The 13,264-nt window shown below is 34.3% G+C and overlaps 2 protein-coding genes across 3 annotated transcripts in view; one reads left to right on the forward strand and one right to left on the reverse strand.

Annotated features, from left to right (window-relative positions):
* Window positions 1–13,264, reverse strand: part of LOC145259589 (uncharacterized) — a 183,466-nt gene that overhangs the window by 83,619 nt on the left and 86,583 nt on the right. The gene's annotated exons all lie outside the window — the stretch shown is intronic.
* Window positions 7,953–13,264, forward strand: part of LOC145259581 (actin-binding protein IPP-like) — a 45,110-nt gene continuing 39,798 nt past the window's right edge. Inside the window, exon 1 of the mRNA XM_080117237.1 lies at window positions 7,953–8,125. The gene's annotated coding sequence lies outside the window, so the exon portion shown is untranslated. The remainder of the gene's footprint in view (window positions 8,126–13,264) is intronic.

Below are 13,264 nucleotides of genomic sequence, written 5' to 3' on the forward strand. Positions count from 1 at the left end.
TTTTATTTTTTAAAAACAACAGTAAACAAGTAAAAAATATTTACAAAAAAAAATTATTGGGCGTATATTCTCTTTTAAAAACAATATCTCCTTCAAGAACGGTCATAAAATGTGTTTTCAATCGATATTTATTCAATAAGGGAACAGTTTTCCTACCTAGTAAAAAGGGACGAGTTTTCCGGGTACGAGTTTTCCAGGTAATCTTATATATATATATATATATATATATATATATATATATATATATATATATATATATATATATCCCCCAAAACCTCTGGCTTTGGTGGAGACTAAAACTTGCTACTATGATTTCAAATGATCTGAAATAACAGCAAGGGGAGACTTGATTCCCATGTGTTATATCTCCCCGTTTTTTTTGAAGTAGGGTACGATTATAGATATCTCCAATATCAAATAATCTTCATATATTGTGAAATTCAATTTATGTATGAAAACCAAAGAGGGGAGATATAACATATGAGAAATATTTGGAATCAAGTCTCCCCTTGCTGTTATTTTGGATCATTTGAAACCATAGCAGCAAGTTTTAGTATCTGCCCCATCAAGGCCAGAATTTTGGGGGAAATATCACATATTTTGTAATTCATATGCAAAACTAGGAAAACAAATGACTATAAGTGAAACATTGGTAAGGGTGTAATATATTCAACCCTCAAAAAATCCTTTAAAATTACCACCTATAGGTTTTCTATGGTGCTGAAAACGAAAATTATGTTGTAAATTACAGAAAACGAGTAGTTTCCAAGATATGAAAAAATTATAGTTTCAAAAATTTGGGGATCACTTTTTCTATATAATTTAACATAAAATGAGCACCCACTTTATAACCACCTGTTTTGGGGCGTCCGTTATTTTTTTTAGGAGTGGTGTTTAATTGTTAATTGTGGCCTGGTACACCAATACAAAATCTCCCTTAAAAAACTTGTTTTCTCAAAGTTTTCGCGTGTGCTGAAGATGAATATCGCATTTAAATTTTCCACAAATAAGTATTTTTCCGAGTATTAAACAATGTAAATCTTTGTTATAAGTGGTGGCCATTGTTGTACGCGCAAGCGGTCGCATATTTTTACTTGATACACGTAAAAATACATGGTAACATTTAATTCTAGGAAGACTAAGTTGCTCACCTTTAACAATTACAAGAAGCGTTCCCAACCACCGATATCCATGACAAATAACACCCTACCTGAGAATTCTTTCTTCGAACTCTTCAGCCTAACATTCACGGGCAATATGAACTGGGACGAATACATTGAGTACATTGTGAAGGCTGCTGCAAAGAAGGTGGGTTCCCTCTACCACGCTAGAAAACTGCTTACACATGAGAGTATCCCTTATCTCTATAAGGCCATCTTCACCCATGCGTGGAGTATTGTTGCCACATCTGGGATGGGGCATCTACGACTAGCCTCTCCCTCTTGGATAGGGTCCAAAAAATAGTTTTCAATCTAATAGGTCCCACTTTGTCAACTAAGCTCAAACCGCTGTCCCATCGCCGCAATGTTGCATCACTGTACTTGTTTTACAAATATTTTAATGGAGTGTGCTCTGATGAACTCATCGCACTTGTGCACTCTCAACATATATATCCCCGAAAAACTCGCTTAGCAACAAAATCTTGCCTCTTCACGATTGAGATCCCTAAATGCCTTAAAGCTTTCAATTCTAATAGTTTCTTCCCTCGAACAGCTAGACTTTGGAATTCGCTTTTTGTAGCCTGTTTCCCTGGCTGTACTGATATGCAGAAGTTTAAAATGTAACGTAAACCACCATCTTAATCTTTCTTGTGCATTGTCCCAAATAGTAGCACCTTGCGTCAAGTGGTGATATACTTTGTCAGGGGTAATCATGAAAAAAAAAAATGAATAGAGAATTAAAGATTTCTGCTTCTTACGATCTGAGAAAAAAGTGACGGTCCCAAAAAATGGAATGTACAATCCGGAAATTATACGAGTTGTTACCAGTTGTATCAGCCAGGCTCGAAAACCCAAGCCAGAGCATGAGGAAGATTAAAGATTTCTTAGATTGAAGCGTTCGGATCTGAGGAATGTATTATGTTTGTTCAATCTGTGGAATAGTTTTAATTCTGTGTAAAGGCAGAACCATAATGGAAATCAGGAAACCAAAGCTGAATGTTCCTATTTACAATGCCTCCCCACGGGACAGAGTTAGACACCAGGGTCGTTTTTTAACGTGGAGAAAAGGAACAAAACTAAAAATTGTCTTAGTCGTGAAGGATTTCTCCTCCTCTGACAGAAAACAAGAAATGGAAGTGCAGCATCTGAAGAACAGATACTACACTTTGAGGTATTTATTTGCTACCCCACTGAGCAAATTAGGCACAAGGCCGATTTTTAATGTGAGGAGTGAAGGGGAAATGAGGACCAACTCCCCGGGGAGTAGGGGAGCTGGATAGTGACAATTGGTATGAAGGGTTGCCCCTACATTGACCAAGGTCTTATATGTCGGGTTGCCCCCACATATGGTCTTTGCTTGCAGTATCTGCCGGAACAGATGGTATTTATTTGCTCCCCCACTGAGCAAATTAGGCACAAGGCCGATTTTTAATGTGAGGAGTGAAGGGAGGGGGAAGGGAAAAAGGGGACCAGCTCCCGAGAGGTGGGAAATGGGAGCTGGTTAAAGGTCAGGCATGTGGGGTTGCCCCCACATCTGGTCTTTGCTAGTCATAGCTAGTCATAGCTAGTCATAGCTTGCAGCATCTGCCGGAACAGATGGTATTTATTTGCCCCCCCACCGAGAAAATTAGGCACAAGGCCGATTTTTAATGTGAGGAGTGAAGGGAGGGGGAAGGGGAAAAGGGGACCAGCTCCCGAGAGGTGGGAAATGGGAGCTGGTTAAAGGTCAGACATGTGGGGTTGCCCCCACATCTGGTCTTTGCTAGTCATAGCTAGTCATAGCTTGCAGTATCTGCCGGAACAGATGGTATTTATTTGCTCCCCCACCGAGCAAATTAGGCACAAGGCCAATTTTTAATGTGAGGAGTGAAGGGAGGGGGAAGGGAAAAAGGGGGACCAGCTCCCGAGAGGTGGGAAATGGGAGCTGGTTAATGGTCAGGCATGTGGGGTTGCCCCCACATCTGGTCTTTGCTAGTCATAGCTTGCAGCATCTGCTGGAACAGATACTACACTTTGATCTTGGCCATGTTGGTATGTTAATCTAAAGCAGTTGTAATCTTGACTTTCGAATTCTAAATGAAGTTCTCATCATATTTCAAATACATGTTCTTCAAGTGCCAGGAATTTGCAGAGACTTAAAAAGAAAAAAAGCGCTAAAAATTGTATGAAATAAAATCAAATTTAATTAACAGAATAAAAAAAGCACAACTCGGTACTCAGTAGAAACAAAATTTATTTTAACATGCAACAAATGAAGAATGTGGGTTTACGTCTTTATAGAAAGTGGAAGAGTCCATTATTATTGGTAAGGTTGAGCAGCATAAAAATTCATAAAAAAAAAGTTCTTAATTCCTGGATGGAAAATGTTCAGGCTGATATCTCTTTATATGAAAGTAGGAAGTTCAACTTGAGGACTGTTGCTTGTCTCTATAAAGAGAGAGAGAGAGAGAGAGAGAGAGAGAGAGAGAGAGAGAGAGAGAGAGAGAGAGAGAGAGAATCCGAAGATTCTATTGTTGGCATTGGTTTCCCCGATATTTTCAAAGAAAAACATCGGGTACTTACAGGAGGGATCACGTGAAGGTTGCCAACATCCTAAGTGATAGTGATTTTTGTGGAATGAACTGAATTCGAACTTGGGACACCCAATTAATGTGAGGAGTGAACCACTGGATCACCATCACCTCCTATTCGTATTATTAATATTATTACTTACAAGAATATATATCGATTAATTACATGTAATAATAGTAATAATACAAATTCTTCTATATAATTTAAACCGAACTGACATTTACCGAACTAAACCTAGAACTTAAGCTAGGGTTAGTAAGAGTTAGTTTAGATTAAGGTTAGTGTAAGTTGAGTGTTAGTTGGGTGCTACTTGTAAGGGTGCAGAAGTTTAAATAAAATTAAATCTCTTTGCCTCAAACAAAATAATAAAAAAAAGGAATAAAAAAAAACATCACCTCCGTCTGATTTAAAATGCACCCATTTATTTTTTAACAAAAACAACAACGTGAATAAATAAAGGTCCGATCAGTGAAAGTTCTTTCAAAGTCATTATGATTAAAATGCTAGATGAAAGTCCTTCATGGAATCAAGGAGTTTAGAAGGTTAAAGTCCTGTGTCAAAATAAGGAGATTATTTTAAAGTTTGTAGCAGACCAGAGTATAGTAATACCCAAACTCGCTACAAGAAAATAATGAAACGAATGGAATTGAAGGAAACAAAAACTCAATTGATGGATAAGATAAACGTACCGTTTATTTACTGTTGAAAGAATGAATGTTTTAGATATGACATGTGTTCATGTCCGCGCGGGTGTAACCATCGTTTGTTGCAGGATTGGTGTTGTAGAAAGAAAAGGAAATGTGTGTTCATCTCACTATCGTTTGTTCGTGCGTGGGAAGAAAAGTGAGTGATGTAGTAGAAATTGGAATGATAGTCCAGCGTGTAGACAAAGAAGAGGATGGAGAGTTGACATCAGTTAGCAGTCAGCTACGCGAAGGTGTTCTCAGGGACCAGTAGTAGATAGAGAGAGAAAGAGTGAGAATGTGTATGTATGGTCTGTTAGCCTTTTGTCCCACATAGTAGCAAGTGGTGTGAGGTACGCGCCTCCCTTTCGGGAGGCGACGGTTCGTCGAACCTCTCATCCCGAGAGCTGATCCTAAAAGGGTAAGAAACAGCTTGTCTCTTTGCTTTATACTTGTTTCCAGTGGTCTTTTGCGCATGTGTGTATTTCCTTTGAAAGCGGAAGTGACGTTGTCCATGCGTGCGTGCGTGTGCGCGTGTGTGAGTACATGTGTGTACATTAGCGTGTGTGTATATACACGTGAATGTGAGTGTATGTACGCGAATGTGAATATATGTACGTGTGTGGACCTGGGCGCATATGTTTGTGTGCGCGTATGTATATGACAAGTAATATAGCTTGAAATGTGAACGCGTGTTCTTGTGTGAGACTTGAAAAGGCTCGCGCAATACTCCCCTTTCTAGGAAAAAAAAATATATGCAGTGTATATATATTTATATATATATATTTTTTTTTGTAAGTAATGTTTTCGGCAATTGATTTTTCATCCTGTTTTTTGCTGTTGGTGTGGTTGTTTGAAACAAATCGTCAAAAACAGAGTGTGTTCATAAAAAAAAGTATTTACTTACATGTGGAAAATGCGTTTACTCTTTTTTTTAGGCTGACATTTGTTTGTTTGTTTTTAGTTGTGTGCTGACATGTGAAACGAGTGGCTTGGACAGAGAAGTGAATTGTTCGTTTGGAAGGAAAATTTTTTTTCGTGTTGACGGTGTGTGTATGTCCAGTTGACATATTTTCGCAAGTGAGTCTGCGGTAATGTGTGCATCGTTTGGACTGGCGCTAGTTGCGCATTCGTTCGTGTTGAACGGGGTTTGATTGTCGGCTGTCAACGAAACTTCCAAGTTGTGAGTTTATCAGTGTGCGTGGTGCATCTCAACTCGTATTGTTGATTCAACTTCTTCCTATGTGTTGATAAGGATGTCCTGTAATTGTTTCTTTGTTGTTGCGTTTGCTGTGCAGGAGGGAATGTGTATAGGCCTATGTGATTTTGCTCCTCATGTTTGTTGCAGGGTAATGTCAGGAAACCGTGAAAAATGTTTGTCGAGCTTGAATTTTTCTTTTAAATTCGCTATGAAGTCGACAGCTCTGTGTTTATTTTTCTGCCGAGTCTGATGAGGGGTTTCATCATTTTTGTTTGTAGTAGTTATTTCTGTCGTTAGTAGTTCACTTGTTTTTCTTTGTTGAAAAGTTCGTTTTTTTCTTTATCAAATAAAATGCGCGTCTCGTTCAAAACAATTAATTTAAAAAAAGGTAGGGTCGCCATGCTTGTTCGTTTCGCGTCAGTCGGGCACCAGTTTGTTGTGGACTAGTGGCATAGGAGGAAATGCTTGTTCGTCTCACTTTCGGTTGTCACCATTTTGTGGTTGTGGCACAAAATAGGGAAAATGAATTGTCTCGAGGAAGAAACGAACGACATGTTAAATTGAATTAAACGAACAGGAATTTCTTTCGTGAAAGAAACAAACGAAAGAAAAGAATATTACACGTGTTTAGTTTGGCGTGCGTCTCTCGCTGTTAACTGGTGAGAAAGAGTCTATAGTTCGCCGTGCATCTCTCGTTGTTTACTGGTGAGAAGAAAAGTGTATTGTTTGGCATGCGTCTCTCGTTGTTAGCTGGTGAAGAGGAAGGTCTAAAGTTTATTGTTGTAGAGAGAGAGTGAGTGTGTGTATGAGTGTTTCATTCAAAATCATCCATTTCATTTTAAAAATAACGGGGTCACCATCCATTTGTTGGGGGCTAAGATATATAAATCTCAATCCCGTTACAAGATTGTGTTTTATCTGGTGAAGTTTGCCTTACTTAAAAGTCCCATGAGGAAGGTAGTTCGTGAGGAAAGTAATTCAGTGTTATTAATTAGAAAATGTGCAGAATGGATGCGTGTGTGCATAATTGATTTTTGAGTGTCTGCGTGGCGTGTGTCATCATGGTGTTGACGGCGTCGACAGCAACGAGGTTGTGAAGACGAAAGGCATGTTCTCGTGTGTTGTCAAAACAATTGAATGAACAAAATGAATTGAATTAATTGAATTCACTGAATTTAATTAACCCTAGAAAACTGTTTGATGTATTTTTATACATTTTGGGCCGGCTCCAAAAACAAGATTGCTGCTGCTGATATTTTTCTTTTTGGAAAAGCGTTAAAAAGACAATCTTCTGAATTTTCTCATTGGTCGCTTGTGTCACGTGATACTGTCGCCAACTACGACTGCCAGAATTATTTTTGTTGTTGTGCGAAAAGTGCGTATTTGAACTTGTGCCATTGCTGGAAGAACTTATTTTTGTGCAAAATGCACGGGGAAATTGAAATGAATAAAGGTTTGTTTATTTGCGTGTGTGTGTGTGTGTGTGTGTGTGTGTGTGTGTGTGTGTGTGTGTGTGTGTGTGAATGCAGACTTTGGGGGTTTCTTTTTCTTAATGTTCCTGTAAAAATTAAATAATTCTTTTTTAATTGGTATAAATTACGACGCATTATTTTAAACAAAAATAAATTAATTCATTTTTTTTTTACTACAGAAAACCATAATTTTAGTAAAGGTATTTTTTGTTTAAATAAAATAATGCATTTCCACTAAGATTTAAATAAAATAATGGGTTCATTATCAGCCGTGATCATTATTTGATAAATACTAAAAATTTCATTAAAATTGGTTAATTTCCTGATTTTTGGTGAATTTTTAAGTAAAGGGAGGGGTCAAACTGTTTATACGTTTTGAGCATCGGAATTCATTTTGTATGTACATAACAAATAAGGACTTCTTAAATTGTCTCCACCTGTTCCGAGTAGAAGTTTCCAAAAATGAAAACAAAAAATTGTCGTTATATATCTATTAGATTTTTATATCCTGAAACAAACAAGTGCCCCCCCCCCCCAATTGATTATTTTACTTACAAACATTTTAATTAAACTTTACGAATTAGAATTATTCCTGATTTAAAGAAAAGTTTTCTTTCTTTTTAAATGAGCTAAAATGATGTAAAACTTTTTAATATATATGTGTGTGTGTGTGTGTGTGTATGTGTGTGTATGTATATATGTATATGTGTGTATGTATATATATATATGTATATATGTGTGTATATGTATATGTGTGTGTGTGTGTGTGTGTATATATATATATATATATATATATATATATATATATATATATATATATATATATATACGGGAAAAATTGCATATTTTCATTTTATTATGATTATCTGTAAATTCTTCACTTCATCAGCAGAAAGTTGAACGGAAATTAGTAAAAATGCGTTTCGTTTATTTCAGTTCGTTTCGATTTCAGTTCCGCGTTTTTGCACCTCCCAATCTTTTGTATAACTCCATGCTGTTCTTCTTCAACTATGTACGTCGTAAACAACTGAAGCACCGGTAAGAATAAACAAAAGATTTTTTGCTATCGCTATTACTTTGGCATCATCTTTTTAGATTACTCAGTTAATTGTTTTCTGGAAAAACTCCATCACTAGATGTTTTTGTTTTCCCTTTTTTATTATGATATACTTATTTTAATAAACCGTTTTATTTAAATACCAAAGGGAACTAATTCGACATTTCCGAATTCTGATATTTTCGCCTTGTTATTCCACTTGTGTACGTTTTCAGCGTCCAAAATTAAAAGCTGTCATTTTTATTCGATTTGTAATTTTTAAATTATTTTGCAATTTAAGATGGCATGATAAATATTCGTAAAGATTTAATTACACATTTTACAAAACAAAAAGCGTTGAAAATAAATATCACCAAAAGCAAGATAATGTACTCTTCTACTTACCTCTGGGTAAGATTCTTTTGTGCTTTAACTTATTTTAAAGCGCTTATTTATTTCGAAACAAAAGTAGTGTCAAGTTTAAAAGTCAAGTTCAAACGAGAGAAAAAAATGACAATGTCCTTAATGCCATTTAGACTATCAATAATAAAAAAAAAAAATGAATTTAACTTGAAAATCCTTATATATAAATAATATCACACCCGTTATTCTTCCTAAGTACCAAGTTAGAAAAACAAATGCTTGATATTATCATATTTATAAATATTTGTCATTTTAGGCTATAAAGATGATTGCAAACGGAATTTGAGATCATAAAAGCGTAAACAACCCAAGAATCTTTGGTGTTTTTATAGAATCACTCCCGTTCCAAACTTGGTTTTCCTACGTATTTTTAAAAACAAATGTGTTATTGGAATCCATCGCTTCGGGTTTATGGTTAGTGTTGGGATTAAATGTTCCTCGATGATTTCGCAGGCCACTCGAGAAACCTAAATCACCCAATTGGAGATGGGAGTGATTGAAAAGCGCTTCTTCGAAATTAGAACGAAATTTCCCCTAAAAATGATGGCGGTCAGTAGATCGTGAAATTGTGAAAATATGTTTTATATATGGTAATGTGTTGCGAATTTCTACATGACAACTAGATGACATTTTTTTTTTTTTTTTATGGAAATTCAAATTTGTGGCCTTTTATTTTCGTTCTTATTATGAAGAAGCGCCGAATAAAAAAATTACTTAATCTTGGGTAACAGTTGTCTTCCAATAAAACCCATGAATCTAAATGTCGACATGGTTTGCTTATCTTTCATCGGTTATTGTGCAGTATAGTTAACAAGAAAGAAAGAGTAAGAAAAACCAAAAAGATAACAAATAACTTTCAATAAACGCAAGAAAATGTTTGTTAATGGAAATTGTTCCAGACAAGGCATGAAGCCGCTTGATGCAATGTGCTAACAAGAACGAATGACGATTGTCACAAATAAAGAAGATACCTAGTGACCTTAATCTTGAAAAGACCAAGGCTAAGTAGGAGGTAAACAGTCAGCAGGAAGAGAGTTTCACAAGCTCAATAATAAGTTCTTGGAAATAACTGCTTATCTATATAATTTTATTGTCTGTTTACTGATTCTAAAATTGATTGTCTATGATGCATTTGTAAACGTCACTTTTACTTAGCCAAGTCAATGTGCTTTCTGTTATTCAATCATTTTGATGGGGGTGGGGCTTGGTTGCAATTTCCAAAAATTTTAAAATTATGTCAGTGGAACCGTAAGCAGAAGTCCGAGGGTGGTTGACAATCTGTTAGGGTACTTTTTTATTATTATCTTTTAAGCTGGAAATTCGTGATCAATCTCCCCTTCCCCTCAAAAAAGTATATTGGCGGCCATGATAGTGTTGGATAGCGGGTTTGGCTAGGTGAAAGAAACGATAACAAATACATAGATAAAACATCTTATAATCAGTAAACATAAATGCAAACCTCAAAACGGTACATCAACCTGGTGAAACAAAAGCCAGCACAAAAACTTCCATCACAAAACTGGCTATTCTGTAGCTGGAAATCTTGTGAAGTAGACTTTTATGCCAAACCCTATCAAATTCCTTAGATATGTCAGGAGTTATTGCTCTAGAAATGAGGCCACTATCTCTAGATTCACTCGTCTTGTGTGTTATTTCATCAGCTGTTCAATGTAAGCCTGTTCATCTCACAGAACAGAAACCATATTGCTTGACATTGAGTAGCTTGGGATCAAGTAAAGATTAGATACCCCATAGCACAAGACAAAGATTGGCGAACATTTCAAGTGACACCGGTTGGTCGACTTTGACATTGGCGTTGGTTGTTTGTAAACACGTCAAATAGCAGACATGGTTGAATGTTCGTGAGCATGATTTTTTAAAAATATATTTACAAAAATTTTTAAGATTTAAAAGAAAAAATATATATTTACAAAACATTTTCTTTAATATTAAATATTTACAGAACTTTTAAGGATAAAAAAAAAATTTTTTTTTCTATTTGCACAAAACTTTTTAATGTAAGTAATAAACCGAACGTATTTAAACAAAATATATTTAAATAAATGGGTGTCTTTCTGAGTGCATTCTTTTTATATATTTACAGAATTTTCTAATAAAACTAATAATAATGATGATAATAATAATATTAATAATATAAATGGTAAATTTTTACGACGTGCCCCAGCATATTATAAACACTCCAACCTCCCTATGTTAAGAACAGCTTTCGAAATAAACACCCCAACCTCGAAAGCCGTTCTTTATATGGGGAGGTTGGGAGGTGTTTATTCCGAAAGCCGTTCTTAACATGGAGTGGTTGGGGGTGTTTATACTACGCTGGGGCAAGTCGTAAAATAATACCAAATAAATAAATAAACCGAGGTTATAACTGAGAATTTCGGATGATGTCAATTAAAAAATACATAATTTTAAAAAAATTTAAATAAAATTATTATAACCAAACTTTTTAATGGCAGAAACAAATATAAAATAACTGACTTGTTCGGATTTTTGCGACCAAGATTAATTTTTATGTACAGTGTGTGTGTGTGTGTGTGTGTGTGTGTGTGTGTTTATCTTTGTGTGTTTTTAATACAATTCAATATTTATTTAAAGTGCAATGTATGTAGGTGGTCAGTGAAGGAGAAATCCTTCTAAACCAAGGCAATTTTTATGCATAATAAAATCACAAGTATAAACAATCGAGATTTTTTAAAATTCACATATCTTTTATAACTTTTATTTTTATAAAGATGAAGTCTAGTATCACAAAATACAAATCTTTTTATAATTTTCATTTTTATTTTAAAAAAACCCCCCCAAAACCTTGCTATTTGCTTACTTCTCCATAAAGACAAATTAAGTACAAGTAAGTTTAACGCCCGAAAATTTCAGTTTCTAATGTTTTGTAATTTATATAGTTCATTCTTTTTATTTTTTTATAATTATTATTATAATAATAATAATAATAATAATTATTATTATTATTATTATTATTATTAGTTTTATTAAAGTTCTGTAAATATATTTAAAAAACACACTCAGAAAGACACCCATTTATTTTAATTTATTTTGTTAAATTTACTTTGTTTTGTTACTTACACAAAAACTTTTGTGTAAATAGAAAAAAAATTTTAATCCTTAAAAGTTTTGTAAATATTTAATATTAAAGAAAATGTTTTGTAAATATATATTTTTTCTTTTAAATCTTAAAAAGTCTTGTAAATATATTTTTAAAAAATCTTGCTTGTGAACACTCGACCATGTCTGCTATTTGACGTGTTTACAAACAACTAACAGCAATGTCAAGGTCGAACAACCGGTGTCACTTGAAATGTTCGCCAATCTTTGTCTTGTGCTATGGGGTATCTAATCTTTACTTGATCCATAGGTTGTTTTTACTGACGTAGTTGACAACCTCTCCGTTTATCACAGACTTAAGCAACTTACTCATGACGCGCAAAAGACTGATTGGTTTGTGCTGAGATGCAAAAGACTGATCCAACAAAGATGTTCTTTATATTATTCTGATGGTGTTTACATTTCAACGTTTTGCATGTACAATGAGACTTGCTATAATTTAATGTTATTTTGGCAAATTTGTATATGCAGACTATAAAAAATACTTTAGTGTGTAGGATCAGTTAAGCATACAAATTTAACATATAATGATTACTCATTTCTAAGCCATTGTCTAACTAGATAGCATTTTCAGAGTGTATAACTGGAAAGCTTTTGTGTGTGTGTGTGTGTGTGTGTTAAAGCAGATAAATTGTCTTTTTTTTCTTTTTGTGGGAGTTTAGGCTAAAAAGTTAGTAATAAAAATATTTTTCATTATTTTAAAATATTAGTTATTACTGGCAATGATAAACATTATTTTATCAAAACGAAACCTGAAAATAAATCATTTAAAAAAAACAATAATAAAATGAAAAATGAATAAAAAATTAGAAAAGAAATAATAAAATAGAAAATATCTACTGATGGTTGCCTTTTTGAAATCGGATATTGACAACCGGTGTTTATTAAAAAACAGTTCTCCTTTCTTTTTGACATTTGGTAACTTCCACAATACTGCATGCATGAAAATGGAAATGTGCTTAGGGTAGGAAATGCATTCTCAGCATTCAATAAAATAAAGATAATATATCGGAATTAAAATATATTACACATGTAACATTACCCAACACGTTGTAGCTTCAGTCGCAAAGTAGATAAAGAATAGGAAAGAACTTTGACTCGTTTTTTTTCCATTGTAACAACAACACTTATTTCGTCATTCTCCTATCATGCATGACTTCTTGTTATGTCTGTGACGTCATTCATGTCTCTAACGTGCTTTCAAACGCCATCCATATCTATAACGTGATCGTTTTCTCTAATGTGCTCTTTTTACTTTTTATGGTCTTTTTCTTTATCGGTGACATTATTTTGCATGCGTGTGTACGTGCTCTGTTATACAAGTTTTATGAAGTATTTTACGTATCTTGAAAAAAAATGACCTGAGTGATTAGGGCCACCTCTATTAAAAGTTTAAAAATCATTGTAAAAAACATGCATTAAGTATTTTTTCATCAACACATGTATATTAGTTGGAGTTACTTTACTCTTGCTTTTACAAAGATCAGGATCAATTGATAACACATGAGACACAGGTACTCGTCACAGATGTCACATATCACCCAACTCATATTATAAGGTCATAAAAGTGAAACCAA

This window comes from Euprymna scolopes, chromosome 3 (assembly GCF_053919585.1).
Source record: "Euprymna scolopes isolate OS-2025 chromosome 3, ASM5391958v1, whole genome shotgun sequence".
Lineage (NCBI taxonomy): Eukaryota > Metazoa > Mollusca > Cephalopoda > Sepiida > Sepiolidae > Euprymna > Euprymna scolopes.